The sequence below is a fragment of the Medicago sativa genome, chromosome 2 (assembly GCF_051527215.1).
Source record: "Medicago sativa cultivar Bolivia chromosome 2, Bolivia_mono, whole genome shotgun sequence".
NCBI classification, from domain to species: domain Eukaryota; kingdom Viridiplantae; phylum Streptophyta; class Magnoliopsida; order Fabales; family Fabaceae; genus Medicago; species Medicago sativa.
This window is the reverse complement of record NC_140750.1, coordinates 27969346-27982334: the sequence shown is the minus strand read 5'-3', so window position 1 is coordinate 27982334 and position 12989 is coordinate 27969346. Positions and strand designations below refer to the sequence as shown.

At 35.9% G+C, this 12989-nt stretch overlaps 1 pseudogene; it reads right to left on the bottom strand.

The window, feature by feature from the left end:
• Nucleotides 1-1678: 1678 nt before the first annotated feature.
• LOC146945971 (toll/interleukin-1 receptor-like protein pseudogene) lies at nt 1679-2372 on the bottom strand (annotated as a pseudogene).
• Nucleotides 2373-12989: the final 10617 nt, after the last annotated feature.

Here is a 12989-nt window from a genome sequence, read left to right as displayed (position 1 = left end):
GACATTGTATCATCCTTTTGAGTTGTTGAGAAGGTGGAACAGAATTGTTGTTTCATGTACTCCATTGTTCTGAGCATTATTTGATTTTCAGTTTCATTAGAATATTTTCTTTGAAAGTAACTCTTCATTTGAGCTAGAGGGTTTGGTTGAGAACTTTGTTCTTTATCCATATTAATTTGGTCTTCTTTAATAGTGTTTTCCACATTCTTTATTAAAGTTTGAACATCTTCAGTGTTCATTTTAGACCACCATTTATAGAAGAATATTCTCTGAAGAACTGGAATATTAAGCCTGTCTCTAGCCACTATTAGTGACCATCTCCATATCCAAGGAATTTGGAATTTGATAAAGAATAACATAGGACTTTGCCCTGTGATTAATTTATTCGGTCTTATTTTTGATACAAGAGGACTATTATCACACCAGGTCTTGTATAATTCTTGCAAATTTGCTGGTAATATTTCATTGGGACCAAAGGGACCAAATTTGGCCCACCAATCACAAAACCAATTTGGTATGGATTTAGTAATAATTTGAGGGTTTATTGAGAAAAACCAAGAATGCTTATTCTTTGGGTTTTGGTAATAAAAAGCTTGGGTAAAAGCTTGGATATAATCCCAGTAATTAAAAGAGATAATTTTATACTCAGATATTCTGATGGATTTTTCTCCATTAGGGTCTAATGCCCATTCTTTTGGAGACAAAATTTTAATAATATTGGATGCATCAGTTTCAACTATTTTGAAATAATTTGGATTGGCCAAAGAAAGACAAGGAAGACATTTAACCTTAGATTTAATTCTTTGGACAGCCTCAGTATTCTTATCTGTCCAAGGTCCAGGATTTTTTCTCAATCTATTGTATAAAATAGATGTGTCTTTAGCAAAATCTTTATAATAGTCTGAAATATAATTCAGACTTCCAAGAAATCTTTGTAACTGTTTCTTTTCTTCAATAATATCAGGAAATTTAGAAGCGAATTCAATACTTCTTTGAATTGGAATAATTGTTCCATTGTAAATTTCATGACCTAAAAATCTTACTTTAACTTAGCAAGCTATACCCACCTAAAATTATTAAGGTGCAAGTTAGTAACATACACACACTTGATTATTTACACTCATTTTTATAAATATTATTAAGGTGCAAGTTAGCAACCTTCACTAACTTACACTCACTTTCATCATTCCAAATATTGTTTCCTTAAAAGTTTGTCTTTATTACATGTTTTGTACCTTAAGCATATCATTGTCTTTTTTGTTTCTTTTTTTTAAGGATCTTGTTTAATCTAGTTACAAAATTGCCCTTCTATTTAAAATTAATTAGAATATAAACAAAATGGTGTTTTAGTAAATTATAAGTGAGTGCAGCTTGTTAACTTGCACCTTAGTGTTTTTAGGTGGGTGTAAGTTAGCAGCCCCATATATATATATATATATATATATATATATATATATATATATATATATATATATATATATATATATATACTTCCTCCGTTTTACAATACTTGTCCATTTTGGAGAATAATTTTGTTTCACTTTACTTGTCACTTTAAGTTTCAATGCAACATTAATTATTGATTTATCAATAATACTCTTCCCCATTTATTGTAGAAAGAGAAATAATAGAATGAAATAATAAATGAGTAAGGGTATTATAGAAAAAACACAAAGAATTTCATCAAAAATGAGAACATTTATTTAATTCTTTGGTATGTGTAATTTCTTTAAAATGGACAAGTATTGTGAAACGGAAGGGAGAATATTATACGTAAGTATATTATGTGCGTGTGGCAAAACAAGATTGATATAAAGATGAGTACCCTTGATTGAAATGGTGGCCAGATAAGTTAGCAGCTTGGTTAAGAGCTCCATGTTTTCCTTGTTATTTTGAAACCCCTCTTCATGCTTAGCAAGTGCTTCACCATAACTATCATTCTGATGTCGCACCTGAGAAGGTTCTGTGCCATAGAAAACAGGAATTACCGTCGTACCCTTTTCATTGGAGCATTGAATGATGTGGACAAGTTCATCTAAACAAAATGAAGAAGAAGCATAGTCCTTAGAGAAGACGATAATGGCAATTATTGAGTCTTCAATGCTCTTGAGGAGCGACGGTGTTATTTCATCACCTCTCTGAAGCTCTTTGTCATTGATGAAGGTTCGAATTCCCTTGTCAGAAAGAGCTTTATAGAGATTACCGGTGAAACCATATCGAGTATCGGTACCCCTGAAACTAATGAACACATCGAAGCTGAAACCATAAGATAAGGAGGAAGAGGAGGAAGAGGAGGAAGGTGATTGCATAGCCATAAGAAGAAATGGTTATGAGAGTACTTTCGAGTGTTGTGTAAAATAAACAAGAGCATAAACTGAAATAAAAATGGCAATGTAGTTTTACTTAAGAGTTATTTATGAGTATGCATTTAACATTAGTGGCGAAACTTCCTTCTCATTTTCCTATAGCCGTGTGGACCAGTCACACAATTATTGTACTACCTCATTTTTCCTCCCACAGTCACTTTTTGCTAAAGTCATCAATTATTGTTCAACTCTTTCTTTACTGAAAATCATTGCAGAACCATTATTTTTGTTGTGTTATTGGTATGCCCTCATGTAGCACGTTATTAGACTTAAAGTTTTTTACTTTTACTACTGCAATCTTTCATCTGTTACTTACTGAGAATAAAATAATAATAATAATATATGAAATGAAAATAAATAAAGTTGTTCTGTGGGCTCCAAAATCAGACGGCAGTAGCAAATTTAATAATAATAATAATTGTTGTTTTTTTTACAAAAACAAAACGATATTCACTCATTCAAATTAAGAGAGTGTATATCACATCAGATATAAACATCGCTAAAATCGTAACGGATGAATATGCGAACAAACTCACAACATTCAAGTTAATATGATACAACGGCAAAATGCCTACAAATAATATGATAAAATCTAAGTCACCGAAATACCTATGCTTCCGGATGTGCAACGTTGACGCCCAAATCATTGATTGAATTTGTAATTGACTGATGTCGATCTTTCAATAGAAACTAAACGAACACTGTGAAAAGACATGAAATCAAACGCCGCACAAGACTAACAAAACAACGCCTCAATTAGACGACGAAATCACAAAAACACAAAAGGAAAAATTTGATTTATGTGAAAACCACTTATTTAGATTGAAAGAAAATAGGGAAAAAGATGTAGAGATGTGATTTTAGGGCAAAAAATGACCTAAAACCACCCCTCCTCGACGAACGAAGGAGAAAGAAAGTTTAGAGAGAAGTTGAAGCTTCTCTCACTAGAAAACTAGTGCGGGCTTCAATACTAATAATAATCATTGTTGTAAAAATTCCGACATAAATCCTAAAATCCAGAATTTTGCGATTTTATTCATCATCAACTACTCAAATCCATAGTAGAATCACAAAACAGGAAAAATTATTTTGGTTTTAAGAGTTATTGGTGAAAGTCGCAGTGTGGGATTGTGATTGTTTTAAGAGTTCTAGGCCAGATACCATTCATTTTGGTTTTATTAAAGATTTTTGGTTCGATATGAATGATGATATTATGAGATTTATAACTGATTTTCATTGTAATGATAGACTAATGAAAGGTATCAATTTTAATTTTATTGCTCTCATTCCTAAGATTGATTGTCCTTAGTGACTGAATGACTTTCAACATATTTCTTTGGTGGCGAGTATGTATAAGGTGTTGGCAAAATTATTAGCAAATGGATTGAGGAGGGTTATTGGTAGTGTGATTTCTAAGTCATAGTTGGCCTTTGTGAAAGGTAGACAAATTTTGGATGGTATCTTAGTTGCTAATGAGGTGGTACATGAAGCATGTAAGCTTAAAAAATAGTTTCTTTCTTTTAAGGTGGATTTTAAAAAGGCCTGCCTATGATTCGGTGGATTGCGGTTACCTGGATGATGTAATGGACAAAAATGAAATTTTCGGATCTTTGGCGAAAATGGATGAAGGAATCTATATGTATGACTACAATTTCTGTTTTGGTTAATGGTAGTCCTATTGAGGAATTTCCTTTGGAGAGGGGGTTGAGGCAAGGGGACCCCTTCCCCTTTTTTGTTCTTGCTGGCTGCAGAGGGTTTTCATGTTATGGTCCTACGACCATTTCTCATCTTCAGTTTGCTGATCATACTTTAATTTCTTTATTTTTGTGTGTGTGTGTGTGTGTGTGGGGTAGTTGGGATAATGTTAGAGATATACGAGCGGTTCTTCACCTATTGAAGCTTTGTCGCGGCCGAAGGTGAATTTTAATAAAAGTTTGTTGGTTGGTGTTAATATAAATTATTTTTGGCCAAGTGAGGCAGCTTCAGTGTTGAATTGTAAAATTGGGCGGCTGCTCTTTGTATATTTGGGCATCCCGATTGGTGATGGTGCTCGGCGGTTAAGTTTTTAGGATCCGTTGCTCACCAGAATTAAAATTAGGCTATCAAGTTAGAATTGAAGGGGGGTGGGTGGGGGTGGGGGTGAGGATAATAGGAAAATTACTTAGGTTGACTTTGTTTGAGAAAGGAGTATGGTGGTTTGGAGGCTAGGTGGATGAGAGAGTTTAATATACGCTTTTAGGCAAATTGTGTTGGAGGTTGATGTTGGAAAAAGGGAGATTAAGGTATAGGGTGTTGTCATCCCATTATAGTATTAGGGGTGGGGAGTAAAGGTTGGTGGTAGGGAGGCTTATGCTTGGTGGAAGGATCTAGTGCGTATCCGAGATGGGGTTGGTTTAGATGTGGGGTGTAACGCCCTATTTCTATTAAAGCGATAATACACGCGAATAAAAAATTTATTCAAGAAATAGACGTCACGTCACCAAAATTCTTCCACAAATATAACATGCATAAATATTCAAACAACTACGCAGCGGATATAAATCATACATCTCAAAATTATACATGTCATAGGATCAATATACATCATCATATAGAATCTCCAAATCCCGACACATGGGCAAAATTTCAACAACATAAATACAACATAATCAATCTAGAATAGTCATAAAGACAGACGTCCTAGATCAGAGCCTACTCTAAGACTTAAAAGATCGATAACGGAGATAGCTCCCGCTATCCAAGTACTCACCAAGCAAACTACTCTTGCACTCCGTCTACCCATTCATACAAACAGGTAAGCGGTCCAACCATTGGGGGTTAGTTTCACATCAATCATAATCAACATAAACAGTCATAAACATTCAAGGATCTCATGCATAACACATATACATACCCATCCCTCCTAGAATATTAACATCACATGAATATCGTCCCCCATTCCATACACCTCAAGCTATCACATTACTAACATAGCATAGCAAGCATATTCAATATCTAAACAAGTCATCGACATAAGCTCATCATTTATCAACATCAATCAATGAAAGGATTACTCACCTTATTCCTCATTTAGCATACTTAACTCAACAAGTACAATTCATCATTTCAAATTTATAAGCAAGCAATCATCATCATCAAGAAATCACCACATCATATATCTATATATATATATATATATATATATATATATATATATATATATATATACATATACAATTCTCACCTCATTACTATTACCAAAATAATTATCATCAAATAGATTCACCAAGTGTATAAGCACAAGCAAGTAAGACATGCAATTAGAGCATAGTTCAATTATTCACAACCATCAACAAAATCCACCAATGTACATATACACCAATCCGCACAATCACAACATTCACCAATTTCACCAATGCACAAATTCAACAAGTTACATATTCAATTATGACACGACTCATCAACTATTCAAATGCATGCAATGTTCTAGATCCTTCTAGATGCATGTGGTACCAAAGTTTGGACATCGGAGGTAATATTACCGAATAATCCACCCATCATCGTGATTCCCATCTTCGTGATTAATTTGGATACAACCGGATATACCGATTCATTCCCCCATCTTCGTGATTTTCCCATCTTCGTGCTTACATACTCAATGAATGCATGGACTTCAAGTAATGACTCGACAATGCATAACTAAATACTCATCAACATTATATAATTTACACCATTATATAATATATACCCTGTCTTTATGATTAACACCTCATTGCATCGTCAAGTAATTACAATCCATACATAACAAATCATAATCATAATTATCAACAAACATCAACATCACCATCAATTAACATATATGCGTTCACCAACAATTCACCATTACTTGACATATATGCAATCACCAACAACATTCACAATTCAATTAACATATATGTATTCACCAACAACATCTCAATCAATCAACATATATGTATTCATCAATATCAACTTCTCCACATAGTTCAATACTAACATACAACTTCTCACAATCCAAGTAAAGAAGAAAATACATCATATTAAGATAAATATCATTTTAAACACCTAGCAATCATTCATACATCTTTATGTAATCATATAAAGCTATTCACAAAAGATTTGCAAGGCAATCGGCCTTAAGGATCATTTTCGACAGGTTCGTCTATCATTTTACAACTTTTAAAGCAATTGAGACAATTAACCAAAACCAAGTAAACAAACTTTAATGCCTCAGCTATGTATACTCTTAGATCACATAAGGGTGCAGTTGATTATACATGTGCGTTTCACCGGCCAACTACGATCAATTATCAAAATCATGAAGTTCGTCTCTCTTCATCACTTTTCCAAAAGAATTTCATTTTCAAAGTAAAACAAGTTGAAACTCAATGAAACCATTCCCAATCATTTTTAGAAATCATATAATCGGTATAAAACCTTATCCCTACCCCTCTTCCTTGAGAAAAACGAGTTTCGGAAAAATCAAAGCGTTTGAACATTTTTTAAAAGTTTAGTTCCAAATCACAAAATCAAGTCAAATCTGAAGGTGAGAAAAACACAAGAAGGGGGGTTGAATTGTGTTTTGAAAAATTCTTCTTTTCTCCTAAAAACTGAACACACTGATCAGAAGCTAGGTGAGACAGCTTATGAAGTGATAATCAGAATCTAAATGCAGCGGAATAAAACAGAGAGAGAGAAGAAGAACGACACAAAGCAATTATACTGGTTCCTTCCACAATCCGGAAGTAGTCCAGTCCCCCTTGCACTTCCAAGGAGATTTCACTATGAGTAATATCTGATTACAAATGCTCAAGCACACAAGCAAGAGACTTCCAATGCTCAAGCACACAAGCAAGAGACTTCCTTTGCTCAAGAACACAATCAAGAGACTTCCTTTGCTCAAGAACACAATCAAGAGACTTCCTGCTCAAGCACAACTGCAAGAGACTTCCTAACTAAACAAAATTACACAGAAAATTGTTTAAGGTTGAACACTTGATATACAATCAGAGGTGCTCACAATACAAATCAGATACAGACTCAATGGACTTAAGAATTTCTAAGATATGACTTTGAGACACAGAAATTCTAAGTGAATGCAGAACAATTTCAGCAGAGGTTTGGTACTTGTGAAAATCTTGTGAGTCTTTCGTTTAGCGTTCTTGCATTACCAAATCTCTAGGTCTTCACTCCTTTATATAGAGGTGTGAAAGAGACGTTGTGAAATTGCCAGCACACCAAAGTGTCGTTAGTTGAAGCTTGATCTTTCACCAATGATCTTTTGCCTGATTTGGTTGTTGTCCTATGAAGAACCAATTTGAAATCCATTCCTTATCCAAAGGAACATATATGCAGGCGAGACCGTATTCTGGAGCTGTTTTCTTGTCTTGAAGCGTGGACACAAAACAGAGTAGTGGAGAACGTGGTTGTACAATTCGTACAAAGTACAATGTCAACGCTTTCGTCCAAAATGCAAGCACAAGCCTTCAAACACCTTTGAAATGACCGTTGCAAAATTCCACTAATCCTTTGTTTGTGTTTTCGAATCCAATGGACAGCTTTTGCATTGATAATTCTTCAATTCTTGAATCTTTTGCAAATCCAGTTGAGATTCAGCTTCTGGTGAAATAGCTTCTGATGAGGCAGCTTCTGATGATGCAGCTTCTGATGATATGACTTCTGCAGCTTCTGATGACGCAGCTTCTGATGATGTGGCTTCTGGACCTCTTGTCTTCAGAAGCACTATTCTTCAGGAGTGGCTTACTTCAGGAGCGCTATTTCTACAGGAGCAGCTTGACTTCAGGAGCACTTTGCCTTCATAATCATCTAAGCTTCATTTTCTTTTGCTCTTTATTTGCTCATTCAGAACCAATGATGATGTAACTTTATAATTATGGTCCTGTACACTTGAACAAATATTAGCTAGTCCAATTTACAATTTTTAATACCTTGTTATCATCAAAACTCTTTAAGGTTCATTGTTAAACACATTTTGTTCCAACAATCTCCCCCTTTTTGATGATGACAAACAAAAGTATTTAAAATTGATCAATTGTTGTTAATCTAATTAACAAGTTGACTTTGGGGTTCTGAGGTTTGTAAGCTCAGAATCTGAGGTTTGTAAGCTCAAACTCCCCCTGAGTCTGATAGTATTTAAGGTGAGGTTTGTAAGCTCCCCCTAAGTTCTATCCAGGTTAATTAAATTCATTTTTCGCACAATAAAGAATATCAGAGCTTAAAAACAAAATTGAATCATTGAAAGAATTAACTTATAGATAAGAAGAATGGTTCAATTAATTTTACTTGAATTTTGATACTCCTTCGTTCGTTTATAGCTTATACCAATAAGGTAAAAAAAATGATAGAAGTTTTTCAAAAAATTTCAAATGCCATTAATGGGGCTCAGAGCCTTTAAATACTTGTCACATATACTCCCCCTTTTGTCATTATCAAAAAAAAGATAAAAAAAAACATAAAAGACAAAAAGATTTGAGAAAAACTCAAACAAAAGAGAGTATACAAGAAATTAATCAGATCAAAAATATATGAACATGAATATCTAAAATATCAGAAGCAGCTAAACAGTCAGAATCAGTAAGCATTCAGAAGCAAAGAGAATTAAAACAGAATGGTTTCAGAAGCAAGGACTAGGAATTCAAAACAAACAACAAACAAAAAGAAAAACACAAGAGTGTGCAACTAAGTATTGGTTTGATGTTGTTTCTTCATCTCCTCCATTTCTTCAATCTTCTTCTGCAACAGTTCTTCAAGCTGTTGTTGCCTCTGGAGAAGAGCCTGTTCCCTTTCCTTAGCTTCTTGCTGCTGCTGTGCCATCTGTTTCTTCAGAAGCTTACACAACCTTGCTTCTCTGGTCAAGTAATCCGTTTCTAAGAAGAAAGGCTGGTTTGCCAGGAGCAGTGTAGAACTTCTTACTCTAAGACGCTGATTCAGATTTTCCATTAGCCTTCTGACTGATGCTTGCTTGACTCTGATGCATTTAGCCTTGATCTCTTCAATAAGCTCAGCTGCCCAGTTCTGAAGAGATGTCCAGGAGTCTTCATATGCATTTGTGAGATCAATTGTCCTTCTTTGATCCACCAGATTATGCAATTTACTAAGGATTGTCAGAAGCTCAGAATTAATATATCCAGATTCCAGGATGTTCGAGGGTGGTTGTTCAAGGATTTCAAGATCAGAATCACTGATTTCCAAATCTTGAACAGGGTTAGGAATTGGAATGGTAAAGTGTGTTTGTGTGTTTGAAGATGAAGGCAGGTCAGAAACAATGTGAGTGGAAGAGGTTGAGGCTTGAACATTGACTAGAGAGATGTCAACATCCATGAGAGTTGGTTCTGGGGAGTGTTCAGGTAAAGGTTGAAATTCAGTTTCAGTTGGTGGTTGTTGTGGTGAAGTTGATGTTTGAGTGTTGAGTTGGGGGTCAATGGTAGCTGTTGGTGATTGTGGGGGTGTTGTGGGTTTATGTGGTTCAGGTGTTTGTTGATGGGGGTTTTCTGAAACAACATTTTCAGAAGCAGCTGCTTCTGGAGTTGCTTCAGAGGCCTTTTCTGAAGTAGATTTGTCTATGGGTAACTCACCTGAGTAATGGAGAGCAAGATTGTCTAAGACAGAAGTGTCTTCTATTGGTTCAGGTACTGATGGTGAAGAAGGTGAAATGGGGATAGAGGTGACTGGAATCTGAATTACCTGATCTGCAGGGCCAGCTTCAGAAGTGATCTTCTGTGGATCAGCAGCTTGAGGAACTACTTCTGAAGTTCCCTCTTCTGGAGCATTTTCAAAAATGAGCATCATATCGTCTTCCTCATTGTCTTCAGTGGGCTTACCAGCAATGGCTCTTACTTCAGCCAATTTATCTTTGTAGAACCTATCACAGTCTTCCAATCCCAAAGCCTTGAGCTTTTCATCTCTTTGATGAGTGTATTGTGCTTTTAGATCCTTTTTGTCTGAAATAAGTTCAGAAGCACGTTCATCTGCCATCCTTTTCCTTATTGGAGTCATCTCAACCATAGGACTCACAAGTTGAAGGGGAGCCTTCTTCTTCTTCAGCTTGGGATCAGCCTCTTCTTTCTCCATTTCTTCAAGAGCTTCCTCCAGCTGCTCTTGAGTGATTACCAAGTCTGCCTTACCTTTTCTTCTCTTCTGAGGAATAGAAGCAGCACCAATCTTCTGCATCTTTCCTTTATCCTTGATAGAAACAGGTTTAGCTTCAGACTTAGCAACTTTAGCAATAGCAGCTTCTGACTCAGTACTGGTTCTGGCCTTCTTTCCTTTAGAAGGAGCAGCATCAGATTCAGAACTAGTTCTGGCCCTTTTCCCTTTAGGTGCATCAGAAACAGCAGCTTCTGACACAGCAACTGCTTTGACCTTCTTGCCTTTCCCTTTAGCAAGAGCAGCTTCCTCCTGAGACCTCGCATCTTCCTCCAAGACGTACTCAGCTACTAATCTAGCTAAGTGTTCAGGATTACTTTCCTTAACTATGGAAGGAAAGTCCCTGATAATCTCAGATTCTTCTGTGGTCAACTCCAACCATTTCTCATCTTTAGGAGCTGTCTTGAAAAAGTGCATTGAATGCAAAGTCTTGCTACTGATAGTCTTCTCTGCAGTAGAAACTTCGAAGCATTTATCAGAAGCATCCATTGTTCTTCTCAACAAATCCAGCACTTTCCCTTGATAAAAGATCTCAGAGAGCAATCTTCCATAGGGCACTTGTTTCCTTCCTTTGACTGTGCTTTCATTAATAGCCCAGCAGAGATGATCCAATACATATCTTGGAAAGTTTATCTTTTCCAGATTGGTCATGAAATAGATTGCTAGCTTCTGTTGGTTGTTGGGTTGATCAGACCCACCTGCTCTTTGAAAGAAGCAATCGTTGCTGAATTTCACCAACATTCTATTGTGAATCTCCATTTCAGAAGGCTTAGCATCTTTGTTACCACCCAGAAGAGTGTTGTAGTAGTTTTGCAGCAGGACATCATCCTTCTTAACAATTTCTTGAAACCTTCCTTCTGCATCCATTCTACAAGCTTTAGCAACTATCTCCTCTGTGATGATTACGGGAATACCCATCACTTCAGACCTTATCTCAAGGCTACTGAAGGAAGTGGGATTCAACTCAATCTCCTTCTTTCCTTTCTTCGACCCAGCTGGTTTATCCGCTGCCTTCACAGGCTTTCTATTGACAATTTCAGCCCTTAACCAGAAATCTTTGACCAAGTTCACATATGTTGGCCCATTTAGCATGTTGAAGTAGCCAGACAGTTTCTGAGTTTCTACGTAGCCTTCCATGTCCACTTCGTACTTCTTGAGTGAAGTGAAGTCCACTGGTGATTCTATTTGGACGATTAAGGATTTCCATGGAATATCCATAGTCTTCTCTTTGTAGATGGACCCAGATTCTGGTACGCTTTGCATGTTTGATGTAGATTCTGAAACTTTTGAGCTTGATGATGCCATTTGATGATTGACGAAGATTTGAAGAAGATGAAGATTTTAGGGTTCTAAGGTTTGAGAGAATGCGCTTACTTTGCAAGAGGTTTGAGAGCAAATGTGTTTGTTGTGAGTGAGTACTGTGTGAATTGTCAAAGTGTTAAAAGTAAAACGATTGCAATTCAAAAGAGACAAACAAACATAACATTAATGACAAAATTGGGGGCGCGTGGAAAGTACTTTCAAAGCTATTAAATCATCATTGCCCTTTTAGTTATACACCAACACATACAGGCCACGTAAGAAGTTCACAGAGTAACTACCAAATTAGTGGGCCAAAAGTTACTTTAAAAAGTAACTCCCAACGTTTCCACTAATTCAACTATTCAGAAGCAATAAATCCAGCTTCTGGACTTCAGATGCTGACGTCATCAGAAGCGAGTTTTCCTCAGAACCTCAATAGAGAGCTTCTGATGGACTACTGCTTCTGAACTAACTTCAGAACCTAAAATCCTATTCAGGAGCAAGCAAACATCTAATCAGACACGTAATGCATGTTCAAATTTTTCTTTATAAAATCAAATCTTTCAACAGTTAAAGGCTTAGTAAATATATCAGCCCATTGATTTTCAGTATCAATGAATTGTATATCTAAAATTCCTTTTTGAACATAATCTCTGATAAAATGGTGTTTGATTTCAATGTGCTTGGCTCTTGAATGCAAAATTGGATTTTTAGACAAACAAATAGCAGCAGTATTATCACAATAAATGGGAATACTGTTAGCAGTTATCTGATAATCTTCCAACTGATGTTTCATCCAAAGTAGTTGTGTACAACAACTTGCAGCTGAAATGTATTCTGCTTCTGCTGTAGACATAGCAATAGTTGTTTGTCTTTTGCTAGCCCAGGATATAAGATTATCACCCAGAAATTGACAATTGCCACTGGTTGACTTTCTTTCAATCCTATCACCAGCATAATCAGCATCACAGAATCCAATTAGCTTATAATCTAAGGATTTCCTATAAAGGAGTCCAAGATTGGTCGTTCCTTTCAAATACCTGAAGATCCTCTTGACAGCAGTCATATGAGATTCTCTAGGATCTGATTGGAATCTTGCACACAAGCATACACTGAATAAAATATCTGGCCTAGATGCAGTGAGGTATAACAAAGAAC